This window comes from Mustela erminea, chromosome 7 (assembly GCF_009829155.1).
Source record: "Mustela erminea isolate mMusErm1 chromosome 7, mMusErm1.Pri, whole genome shotgun sequence".
Taxonomy (NCBI): Eukaryota; Metazoa; Chordata; class Mammalia; order Carnivora; family Mustelidae; genus Mustela; species Mustela erminea.
This window is the reverse complement of record NC_045620.1, coordinates 22,754,405-22,767,437: the sequence shown is the minus strand read 5'-3', so window position 1 is coordinate 22,767,437 and position 13,033 is coordinate 22,754,405. Positions and strand designations below refer to the sequence as shown.

At 41.1% G+C, this 13,033-nt stretch overlaps 1 protein-coding gene across 1 annotated transcript in view; it reads left to right on the top strand.

Moving 5' to 3' along the window:
- The window catches only part of PHF20 (PHD finger protein 20), a 148,006-nt gene that overhangs the window by 31,327 nt on the left and 103,646 nt on the right, over positions 1-13,033 (top strand). The window lies entirely within an intron of this gene.

Here is a 13,033-nt window from a genome sequence, read left to right as displayed (position 1 = left end):
CAGCTATTCCATTAAATCTTCTCAGCAAGCTATGTTGTTTATTATTTCGATTTTATAAATGAGGGAAGAAACAAAGCCTCACAGAGGTAAAAATCCCTTGTTCCAAATTTCACAGCCAGTGTGTGGTGGAGCTGGGATTGAACCCCTGTTGATCTGACTCCAAAGACTGGCTATGCCTCCCAGGTGATTCCTTTCCCTAGTGATATTTTTCTGAGTGCTCTTCCATATTTTTTGGATTTACTTCTAGGTTGCAAAAAAAAAAAAAAAGTCATGAAAAGGGTTAAATTATTTTTCAAAACCCATGTGACAGTAGATGTGTATGAAGATACAGATGTGACCCAGAATGGGTGAGTGTGTCTTTCTGGATTAATGCTTTGACATTTTTAATAGGTCTATATCTTTGATTTATTTTGTTTGTGATGCTTATACAGAAGCCTGGTTTCTCTCTTACCTTGTCTGCTACATACAAACCACAATAGCAATGGTAACTAACATTTATCAGAGATTTGCTATGTGTCAGGTACAATGCTAATTGCCTTAATTGCTTTACATAAGGTATCTCATTTAAGCCCCCAAAGCAAACCCATTTGGAACTGAAGAATCTGAGATTAACTTGGTTTGTTAGAAAACTGTTTTATGTATACCTGACCAGAATGCATTTGTAAATTATCCAAACCAGCTTTTCCTTCCTAAATTCTAGGGTCCCTAAGAAATCACAGGATTAGGATTTTTATTATTTAGAGAGGGGAGTTTGTAAAATACAGATTCAGATTTTCCATGGAAGTTGTTAGTTCTAAAAACAGTTTATCTCACCAAACAGGATATGGATTATTGATAAGAATGCATGTTCTAATTTTGCACCTACCACTTTGGGGGACAATTTCCAGATATCCATTTCCTACTCTGTAGATGGTGTAATCTTGCCTGCCCACCTTACCTTTAGGGTTATGCAGATGAACTGAGTAGCATGTGAGAGGCTGCAGTCTCCTAGCAATCAACGTTTGGTGGCTAGAACAGAAACTGCTAGCTCTGCCTCCCTCCGCCTTGTTCCCTTCATTTGTCAGGAGCACACCATCTGCCTCAAACAGTAGGCCTGGCCTTCTCTCATCTTGCCCAGAACACGGTGCAAAACTCCTTCTGTCTTTTCCATATAAGTTGATCATAGTCTCCTTCTACTTTTTGTACAAAAGATTTTTTTTTAAAGATTTTATTTATGTATTTGACAGACAGAGATCACAAGTAGGTAGAGAGGCAGGCAGAGAGAGAGAGAGAGAGAGAGAGAGAGAGAGGAGGAAGCAGGAGAGAGAGAGAGAGAGAGAGAGAGAGAGAGAGGAGGAAGCAGGCTCCCTGCCTAGCAGAAAGCCCAATGCAGGATTTGATCCCAGGACCCCAAGACCATGACCTGAGCTGAAGGCAGAGGGTTAACCCACTGAGCCACCCAGGTGCCCTACTTTTTGTACAAAAGATTTTAAAATCTGGGTTGTGTGATGTCCTTAGTTAGCTCTCCTTTAAATTTTCTTTCTTTTTTTTTTAGTATTATTTGCATCGATCAAGTCTCGGTTCCTGGTTGTTACCTCTTGCACGTCTTCTTCTTCTTTTTTTTTATTAATGTATAATATATTATTTGCCCCAGGGGTACAGGTCACCATACATTTCACAGCATTCACCATAGCCCATACCCTCCCCAGTGTCCATAAGCCAGTCACCCTGTCTCTACCCCCCAACCTCCCAGCAACCCTCAGTTTGTTTTGTGAGATTAAGAGTTTATTATGGTTTGTCTCCCTCCTGATCCCATCTTGTTTCATTTTCTCCTTCCCTACCCGCCACAACCCCCTGCCCTGCCTCTCAAATTCGTCATGTCAGAGAGATCATATGATAATTGATCAATCAGATCATCTGATTGACTTATTTCATTCAGCATAATACCCTCTAGTTCCATTCACACTGTTGCAAATGGCAAGATTTCATTTCTTTTGATGGCTGCATAGTATTTCATTGTATATATACACCACATCTTCTTTATCCATTCATCTGTTGATGGACATGTAGATTCTTTCCATAGTTAGGCAGTTGTGGACATTGCTGCTATAAACATTTGGATGCACGTGCCCCTTTGGATCACTACATTTGTATCTTTAGGGTAAATACTCAGTAGTGTGATTGCTGGGCCCTGGGATAGGTCTATTTTCAACTTTTTGAGGAACTTCTATACTCTTTTCCAGAGAGGCTGCACCAGCTTGCATTCCCACCGACAGTGTAGGAGGGTTCCCCTTTCTCCGCATCCTCATCAACATTTGTTGTTTCCTGACTTGTTAATTTTAGCCATTCTGACTGGCATGAGATGGTGTCTCATTGTGGTTTTGATTTGTACTTCCCTGATGCCGAGTGATGTTGAGCACTTTTTCATGTGTCTGTTGTCCATCTGGATGTCTTCTTTGCAGAAATGTCTGTTCATGTCTTCTGCCCATTTCTTGATTGGATTATTTGTTCTTTGGGTGTTGAGTTTGATAAGTTCTTTATAGATTTTGGATACTAGCCCTTTATCTGATATGTTGTTTGCGAATATCTTCTCCCATTCTGTCAGTTGTCTTTTTTTTTTTTTTTTTGGACTGTTTCCTTTGCTCTGCAAAAGCTTTTGATCTTGGTGATGTTCCAATAGTTCATTTTTGTTTCCTTGCTTTTGGCGATGTTTCTAGGAAGAAGGTGCTGTGACTGAGCTTACCTCTTCACTTCTTGTACCATCCTTCCCCCCCTCTTTTTTTTTTAAAGATTTTATTTATTTATTTGACAGACGGAGATCACAAGTAGATGGAGAAGCAGAAGCAGGCTCCCTGCTGGGCAGAGAGCCCGATGTGGGGCTCGATCCCAGGACCCTGGGACCATGACCTGAGCCGAAGGCAGTGGCTTAATGACTGAGCCACCCAGGCGGCCCCTTCCCCCCCTTTTTTATTTTACTTTTATTAAAGTAATTTTTCACTGGGGCATCTGACTGGCTTCGTCAGTGGAATATGTGACTTTTGATCTTGGGGTTGTGAGTTAGAGCCCCATGTTTCATGTACAGCCTAATTAAAAATAAAAATCTTACGGGGTACCTGGGTGGCTCATTCGTTAAGCTTCTGCCTTCGGCTCAGGTCATGGTCCCGGGGTCCTGGGATTGAGCTCTGCATCGGGCTCTCTGCTTGGCGGGAAGCCTGCTTCTCCCTCTCCCATTCCTCCTTTTAGTGTTCCCTCTCTCACTGTGTCTCTCTCTGTCAAATAAATAAAATATAAAAAAAAAAAAACAGAAAAAAATGAAAATAATTTTTCATTTATGAGCTTTTCACATACATGTTTTGAGTGTCTGCTGGGAGTCAGACACTAAGCTACAGACTGTGGAATGAAGGAAGAATCACATAGGACCCTCAAGTTTAGAGGCCACTCAGGTATTTGGCTCTGGCTCTTAGCATTGCTGGCCAATGATGTTAATCATATATGCTCATGGTTATGTCTTTGCTAATAGCTCACATTTATTTATTTATTTAAAAGCTTTTATTTATTTGTCAGAGAGAGAGAGAAAGTACAGCAGGGGGAGCAGCAGGCAGAGGGAGAAAAAGGCTTCCCGCTGAGCAAGGAACCTGATGTGGGACTCGATCCCAGGACCCTGGGATCACGACCTAAGCTGAAGGCAGACGCTTAACCGGCTGAGCCACCCAGGTGTCCCAATAGCTCACACTTATTGGGGGATTTTTTCTTTGTCAGGCACAAGTCTAAAAGCTTTACATGTTATACCCTATGTAATTTTCATAACACTAGGAGTTGTGGGTATTTTTATTATTCCCATTTTATACATGAGGAAACAGACGCAGAGTGGTTAACTAAGTTGCCCAACCTTGCACAACCAGATGAATTTGGAACTTGAATCAAGGTAGTCTGGCTTGTGAGCATGAGAGGGCATAACTTTGATCCCCATGCTGTGTCTTGTACCTAGGGTAGAAAGTGAAGTTTTTGAAATTAATTATATCATAAAGTGATACTTAACTCTGTATAGAGTTCATGTATAACCCCCGGAGGGAGAACAGTTAATTTCGTGTGTGGGATTTTAGATGTCTTCCCACAGGTGTCTTATGCTAAGACATTCATTCAGTGCTAGATGCTGGAGATAGAGTGGTAATTAAGACTGATGGGTAGTCCCTGATTTTTAGGAGCTGACATTTGGTGGAGGTAGATGGATCATAAACAAGCAGACCCATACCTATAAGGTTAGGTGGTGATAAATGATAGGGGGAGGAATAAGTACTAACAAGTAGACAAGAGTGTGACATGGTGTGTGTATGTGGGGTGTTTTTTCATGAAGAAGGTATTCAGGGAAGATCTATCTATTAAGGAGACATTTGAATAGTGATTCGAAGTGAGGGAGGGAGTGAGCCAGGTGGATATCCAGGGGAAGAGGGATTTAGGCAGAGGCAGCCAAGGTACAGCATGCTCATGTTCAAGATGGAAAAAGAGGGTAAAGATTAATGGTGTCAGAGGAAGGAGATGAGTCCACGTATGTCAGCAGGAACCAGATCTGGTCATACTTGGGGATTTGGAATTTATTCTGAATATAATAGGAAGTCATTGAAAGATTTTAAACAGGGAAATGACATTATCTGGTTTCAGTTATTTAAAGTGGCTGTGGTTATTTTGTGTAGAATATGCTGTAGGCAGGCATGGAAAGAAAGAGGGAGAATAGTAGTCTTCGGTTCTAGTTTGGATTAAAGGTGATAGTTGCTTGAACAAAAAAAGCAGCAGTGGAGATGATGGGAAGTGGTCAGAGTCTGAGTATTTTTTGAAGGTATAGCTGACGGATTTGCAGATGATATTGTAAGAAAAACAGAAGAGTCAAGGGTGACTCCAAGGGTGTATGTTCTAAGTGCTAGTAGAATTACTACTTGCTGAAATGGGGAAAATCAGTAATTTGGTTTTGGGCATGTTAAATATTGCATTCCTTTTAGATAACCAAGTGGAGATTGTTGAACAGATGGTTGAATAACTAAGTGAGTCAAGCACTGAGGTGTGAGCTCTGGGTTAGAGATAGAAATTTGGGAATTGGCAGTGAGTAGTACATGGGATTAAAAAAATATATATTTTATTTTTTAGAGCAGTTTTAGGTTTGCAGCAGAATCGAGCAGAAAGTACAGGGAGGACCCATCACTTGGCCCCATACTTTCATAGCTTTCCCATCAACACCCTGCAGGAGAATGGTACGTTTGTTACAGTTTATGGACCTACATTGAACCATCATTATCACCCAAATTCCATAGTTTACGTTAGGGCTTACTTTTGATGTTGTACATTCTTTGAGTTTGGACAGATTTATGATGACACATATCTACTGCTATGGTATTGTACAGAAGAGTTTCACTGCCCTAAAAATCCTCTGTAATTTGCCTCTTCAGTTGTTCTTATCCCCTAACCCCTGGCAATCACTGACCTTTTTGCTGTCTCCATAGTTTTATCTTTTCCATAATGTCATCCGTTGAACATAGATACAGTAGGTAGCCTTCTGAGATTTTTTTTTTCCATTTAGTAAGAAGCAATTAAGGATTCTTTTTTTTTTTTTTTAAAGATTTTATTTATTTATTTGAGAGAGAGAGACAGTGAGAGAGAGCATGAGTGAGGAGAAGGTCAGAGAGAGAAGCAGATTCCCTGTGGAGCTGGGAGCCTGATGTGGGACTGGATCCTGGGACTCCAGGATCATGACCTGAGCCAAAGACAGTCGTCCAACCAACTGAGCCACCCAGGCGTCCCGCAATTAAGGATTCTTTATGTCCTTTCATGGCTTGATAGTTCATTTCTTTTTAGCATTAAATAATATTATGTTGTCAGAATGTACCACAGTTTATTTATCCATAAGTTTTCAACTCATTTGGGTAAATACTAAAGAAGGTGGTTGCGGGGTGCCTGGCTGGCTCAGTTGGTAGAACATGCAACTTTTCTTTTTTCTTTCCTTTTTTTTTTTTTTTTTTTTTTTAAAGTAAGCTCCCCATGCACTATAGTGCCCAATGTGGGGCTTGAACTCACAGCCCTGAGGTTAAGGACCTGAAGTGAGATCAGGTGTCAGACCCTTAACCAACTGAGCCACCCAGGCACCCTGAGCATACAACTCTTGATCTTAGGATCGTTAGTTCAGGCCCCATGTTGGGTGTAGAGCTTACTTTATTTATTTATTTATTTATTATTTTTTTAAAAGATTTTATTTATTTATTTATTTGACAGAGAGAGATCACAAGTAGGCAGAGAGGCAGGCAGAGAGAGAGAGAGAGAGGGAAGCAGGCTCCCTGCTGAGCAGAGAGCCCGATGCGGGACTTGATCCCAGGACCCTGAGATCATGACCTGAGCCGAAGGCAGTGGCTTAACCCACTGCGCCACCCAGGCACCCAGAGCTTACTTTAAAAAAAAAAAAAAAGCATGTGATTGCCAGATCATATGGTATATTTAGTTCTGCAAGAAACTGCCAAACTCTTTGCGAGTGGCTGTACCATTTTGCATTTGTACCACCTGTGAATGAGCGTTACTATTACTCTACATGCTCACCAATATTTGGTCCTCAGTGTTTTGGATTTTGGTCATTATAATAAGTAAATAGTGGTATCTCATTGTTATTTAAATTTGCAATTTCTCTAATGAAATATGTTGAATATCTTTTCATACGCTTATTTGCTGTCTTTATATATTCCTTGGTGAGGTGTCTGTTATGGTCTTTTGCCCATCTTTTGTTTGTTTCTTTGTCTTCTTGTTGTTGAGTTTTAAGAGATCCTTGTGTATTTTGGATAACAGTTCTTTATCAGAGGTGTTTTCACGGGACTGGATGAGCTCATCCAGGGCTGTGCTCTGGCCGCTAGCCACAAGTAGCTGTTTAAGTAAAATGGAAAATTCATCTCCTGAGTCACACTAGGCACAATTCCAGGATTCAGTAGCCACATGTGGCTAGTGGCTACCAATTGGAGAGCAGAAATGTAGAAAGTTTTCAATGAGAAGGTTCTGTTAGATAGTGGTAATCTAGGTAGTCAGTATAGATAAAAAGGAGGACTAAGCCCAGGAGCCTTCCTGTACATGTTAGCAGATGTAGAGGAACCAACAAAAGAGACTGGGAAGGGGAGACCATTGAGGCAAGAGGAATCCCAAGAGGAGAATGTCTAGAGGCTTCGTGCAAAAAATCATTTCAAGAAGCAGGGAGTAATAACTTCAGTTTGTGATGCTCCTGGGTCAAGTAAGATGAAGATTCAGTGACTACTGATTCAGTGACATCGAGGTTTTAGATGATCTTTTTTTTTTTTTTTTAAGATTTTATTTATTTATCAGAGAGAGAGAGGGAGAGCGAGCGCAGGCAGACAGAATGGCAGGCAGAGGCAGAAGCAGGCTCCCTGCTGAGCAAGGAGCATGATGTGGGACTCGATCCCAGGACGCTGGGATCATGACCTGAGCTGAAGACAGCTGCTTAACCAACTGAGCCACCCAGGCGTCCCGAGGTTTTAGATGATCTTGATGAGAGTTGTTTTAGCGGAGCAGTGGGGACAAAATCCTGATTGGTCTGAGTTCAGGAAAAATGGGAGAGAGACTGGTATGGTGTACAAATGGAGGAATAAACCATTTACAGGAGCAGATAGTTCATTTATTATAAGAGGAAAAGGGAGACTGGATATACAGATAGAAATGAAGGTTGACAGGCAGAATTGGTGATCGGAGCATGTGTTTTTTTCTTTGTGTATGTATGTGTGTGTTTTCTGTTTTACACTTGAGTTATAGGGACACCTGGGTGGCTCAGTTAAGCATCTGCCTTAGGCTCAGGTCATGATACCACATCCTGGGATTGAGATCCACACTGGGCTCCCTGCTCAGTGAGCCTGCTTTTCCCTCTCTGCCTGCTGCTCCCCTTGCTGTGCTCTCTCTCTCTCTGTTAAATAAATAAAATCCTTAAAAAAAATAAAGTTGAGTTATAATTTACATACTGTACAGTTCTGTGAGGCTTGCCAAATTTATAGTTAGGCATGTACCACCATAGTCAAAATGTAGAGCGCTTTTATCACCCTACAAAATTTCCTTGTATCCTTTTGTAGTCAACTCCTCCTACTGCTTTTGGCTCTTATGACCCAGGATCCTGTCCTTGTACATATAGTTTTACTTTTTCCAGGCTGTCATAAAAATGGAATTGTATGATATGAAGTCTATTAAATTTGGCCTCTTATCATATTCACTTACAATACTTTGAGATTCATTCACAGTTTAGCATGAATCAGTCATTTGTTCCTTTTATCGCTGAGTAGAATTCCATCGTATGGATGTACCACAGTTCATCTGTGTAGCTGTTGAAAAATGTGAATTGTTTCCAGATTATACTAAATATGAGAGAACGTAATTTCTCATTTGTCTTGGGTAAACACCAAGGAGTGGGATTGCTGGGTACCAGGTTAAGTGTGTTTAACTTGTTAAACTGCCAAACTATTTTCTAATGTGGCTATACCAGTTTGCATTTCCACCAGCAATGCATCAGAGTCCCAGTTGCTCTGTGTCTTTGCCAGCACTTGGTAGGATTCGTTTGTTTCCCTCCTTTTTTTATTGTTTTACTAAGTTGATTTGTATTTTTTATACTGTAAATTCACTCTTCTAAAGGATACAAATGAACGATTTGTAGCATATTCACAAAGTTGTACAACTATCACAACTACCTAATTTCAGAATATTTTCATCACCCCAAAAAGAAACCCTGTAGGGGTGCCTGGGTGGCTCAGTGGGTTAAAGCCTCTGCCTTCAGCTTGGGTCATGATCCTAGGGTTCTGGGATCAAGCCCTGCATCGGGCTCTCTGCTCAGCTGGGAGCCTGCTTCCTCCTCTCTCTCTGCCTGCCTCTCTGCCTACTTGTGATCTCTCTGTCAAATAAATAAATAAAATCTTAACAACAACAACAAAAAAGAAACCCTGTATGCATTAGCAGTCTTTTCCTTTCCCCCCTCAGCCCTCCCCATCCTTGGGCAACTACTAATATACTTTCTGTCTCTGTAGATTTGCCTATTCTGGACATTTCTTAGAAACCAAATCATACAATATGTTTCTTTGTTACTAACATCTTTCACTTAACATATTTTCTTTTTCTTTTATTTTTTTAAAAGATTTTATTTATTTATTCATGAGAGAGAGAGAGAGGGAGAAGCAGAGGGAGAAGCAGGCTCCCTGCAAGGCAGGGAGCTATGGAATTCAATTCCAGGACCTTGGGATTATGACCTGAGCTGAAGGCAGATGCTTAACAGACTGAGCCACCCAGGTGCCCAGCATATTTTCTTTTTTGAAAAATAGACTGACTCCATGCCCATTGTGGGGCTTGAACTCACGGTCCTGAGATCAGGAGTAACATGCTCTGCCAACTGAACCAGCCAGGTGTTCCAAAATTAACTATTTTGGATTACCTTCTCTCTCTCTCTCTTTTTTAATGTATGCCCTAAGCCCAGTGATGTGGGGCTTGAAGTTATGACCTCGGGCCCAAGAATTGCATGCTCTACCAACTGAGCCAGCCAGGTGCCCCATTTATTTTTTATTTATTTATTTATTTATTTAAGATTTTATTTATTTATTTGACAGAGAGAAATTACAAGTACACTGAGAGGCAGGCAGAGAGAGAGAGAAGGAAGCAGGCTCTCTGCTGAGCAGAGAGCCCGATGCGGGCCTCGATCCCAGGACCCTGAGATCATGACCTGAGCCGAAGGCAGCGGCTTAACCCACTGAGCCACCCAGGCGCCCCAGGTGCCCCATTTAATATATATAATATATTTTTAAGATATGTATTTTTAATATATATATATATTTAAGATTTTATGTATTTATTCAACAGATGGAGATCACAAGTAGGCAGAGAGGCAGGCAGAGAGAGGGAGAAGTAGGCTCCCTGCTGAACAGAGAGCCTGATGCGGGGCTTGATCCCAGGACCCTGAGATCATGACCTGAGCTGAAGGCAGAGGCTTAACCCTCTGAGCCACCCAGGTGCCCTGGTATTTTTTTTTTTTTTTAATTTTTAAAGATTTTTATTTGTTTATTTGACACAGAGAAAGAGCGGGCAGGAGAGAGGGAGAGAGGAAAGGTGGAGAGAGAGGGAGAGAGCAAGCACAGGCAGCGAGAATAACAGGCAGAGGAGAAGCAGGCTCTCTGCTCAGCAAGGAGCCTAATGTGGGGCTCTTGATCCCAGGACCCTGGGATCATGACCTAAGCTGAAGGCAGCGGCTTAACCAACTGAGCCACCCAGGTGCCCCTTAATATGGTATTCTCAAGATTCATTTGTGTTGTAGCATATATCAGCATTCTTTTTGATGAGTGAATAGTATTCCACAATAGGGATGTACTATGTTTTGTTTATCCATTCATCAATAGATGAGTATTTGTATTATTTTTGTTTTTTGGCTATTATGAATAATGTTGCTATGAATATTTGTGTGTGGACATATGTTTTCATATTTCTTAGGTATGTAAGAACAGAATTACTGGGTCAAATGCTAATTAACTTGTTTAATCTTTTGAAGAACTGCCAAGCTTTTTTCCACAGCAGTTGCACCATTTTATGTTCCTACTAGCTTTGGGAATTCTTTTTTGATTGATTTTATTTTTAAAGATTTTATTTATTTATTTGACAGAGACCACAAGAGAGGGAACACAAGCAGGGGGAATGGGAGAGGGAGAAGCAAGCTCCCCGTTGAGCAGGGAGCCCATTGTGGGACTCAGTTCCAGGACCCTGGGGTCATGACCTGAGCTTAAGGCAGATGCTTAACGACTGAGTGACCCAGGCGCCCCTGATTGATTTTATTTTTTAAGTGGGATAAGAAAATCTCAGCTGAGACTGAGAATCTAAAGAAGGAAGGCTTGGAAAAAAAAAAAAAAAAGAAGGAAGGAAGGCTTGGGTTTGAGGAAAAAAGATGAGGTATGATTGTTATTTAGAAGATTGAAGAGGGATTGGATGTGAGAAATGTGGTAAATTGCTGATGCCATAAAATTCCACTGACGTCCCGTTGGAGGTTGGTGGTCATGGAGTTTTTTTTTTTTTTTTTTTTTAAAGATTTTATTTATTTATTTATTTGACAGAGAGAGATCACAAGTAGACAGAGAGAGAGGCAGGCAGAGAGAGAGAGAGAGAGGGAAGCAGGCTCCCTGCTGAGCAGAGAGCCCGATATGGGACTCGATCCCAGGACCCTGAGATCATGACCTGAGCCGAAGGCAGCAGCTTAACCCGCTGAGCCACCCAGGTGCCCGGTCATGGAGTTTTTTGTAGTTTTTTGGAGTAAGAATTTTACTGTATTTTTAATTTTTTTGTTTTTAATATATTTTTTAAAGATTTTATTTATTTGAGAGAAAGAATGAGAAAGAAAGAGAGCATGAGAGAGGGTTGGGCAGAGGGAAAGGCAGACTCCTCGATGAGCACGGAGCCCGAAGCAGGACTTGATCCTGGGACTCCAGGATCATGACCTGAACCTAAGTTGCTTAGCCAACTGAGCCACCCAGGTGCCGTATTTTTAATTTTTTTAAATTTTAAGTAGGCTTCTTGCCCAATGTGGGGCTCACACTCACAACCCTGAGATCAAGAGTTACATGCTCTACAGACTAAGCCAGCCATGTGCCCCTATTTTATTTTTTAAGGTTTTATTATCAAGCGATCTCCACACCTAACATGTAGCTCGAAACCTACAATCCCAAGTGTAGGAGTTGCATGGTCCTCCGACTGAACTAGCCAGTAGCTCCAGCTTTTAATTTTAGAATAGTTTTAGATTTATAGAAAAAATAACACACCCAGTATCCCCTACTATTAACATTATACATTAATAATACAGAAATGTAAGGTACATTTGTTACAATTAATGAACCAATATTGGTATATCATTATTGCCGAAAGTCCATACTTTATTCATATTTCCTTAGTTACCCTCTAATGTCCTTTTTCTGTTTCAAGAATCCATCCAGGATACAACATTATGTTTATTTCATTTTATTTATTTATTTTTAAAGATTTTATTTATTTATTTGACAGACAGAGATCACAAGTAGGCAGAGAGGCAGGCAGAGAGAAAGGAGGAAGCAGGCTTTCCACGGAGCAGAGAGCCTGATGTGTGGGGCTCAATCCCAGGACCCTGGGATCATGACCTGAGCCAAAGGCAGAGGCTTTAACCCACTGAACCACTCAGGCGCCCCCAACATTATGTTTAGTAGTCATGTCTCCTTAGGCTGCTTTTGGTTCTGTCAGTTTCTAGATTTTCCTTATTTTTAATGATCATTTATTTATATCAGCATGAATTCATATTTCTTCTTTTTTTTTTTAAAGATTTTATTTATTTATTTGACAGAGAGAAATCACAAGTAGATGGAGAGGCAGGCAGAGAGAGAGAGAGGGAAGCAGGCTCCCTGCTGAGCAGAGAGCCCCATGCGGGACTCGATCCCAGGACCCTGAGATCATGCATGACCCGAGCCGAAGGCAGCGGCTTAACCCACTGAGCCACCCAGGCGCCCCGAATTCATATTTCTTTTAGACTTTGGGTTATAATCCAGTACTGCTTTATTTTGTTGTTCTTGTTGCATTGGGAGCTCTTTCAGTTGCCTCTTGTGTCCTTTGGACATATACCCATTCATCACCGCATGCATGTGTGTGCGTGCGCACTTCCTTACTTCTGGCACTACAAAATATTTTAGGTTCATCTTGTGTATTTTGTGCTGCAGTCCTGCAAATAGCCATTTCTCCAAGGAGCCCTGGCTCCTTTTATTGGAAAATGGTATTAAACTCAAAGATCCAGGTGCTAGGTGTGCTCATTGCTACTGAGGAGTTGTTGCTCCTGGCCTCTGGATTATTTATCATTCTTAGAGTAAAAGATATACGTGTATGTGTGTGTGTGTGTGTGTATTTATTATAATGGTAGAATGTACTTTTTTTTTTGAATAGTAAAGTGTCACAGAACTCAACAGACTAGAGCCTCCAGAGCCCCCTTGGAGTCTCAGCTCCTCTTTTCCACCCCATCATCTACTCTATCAGCTAATCTTGTCAGATCCAC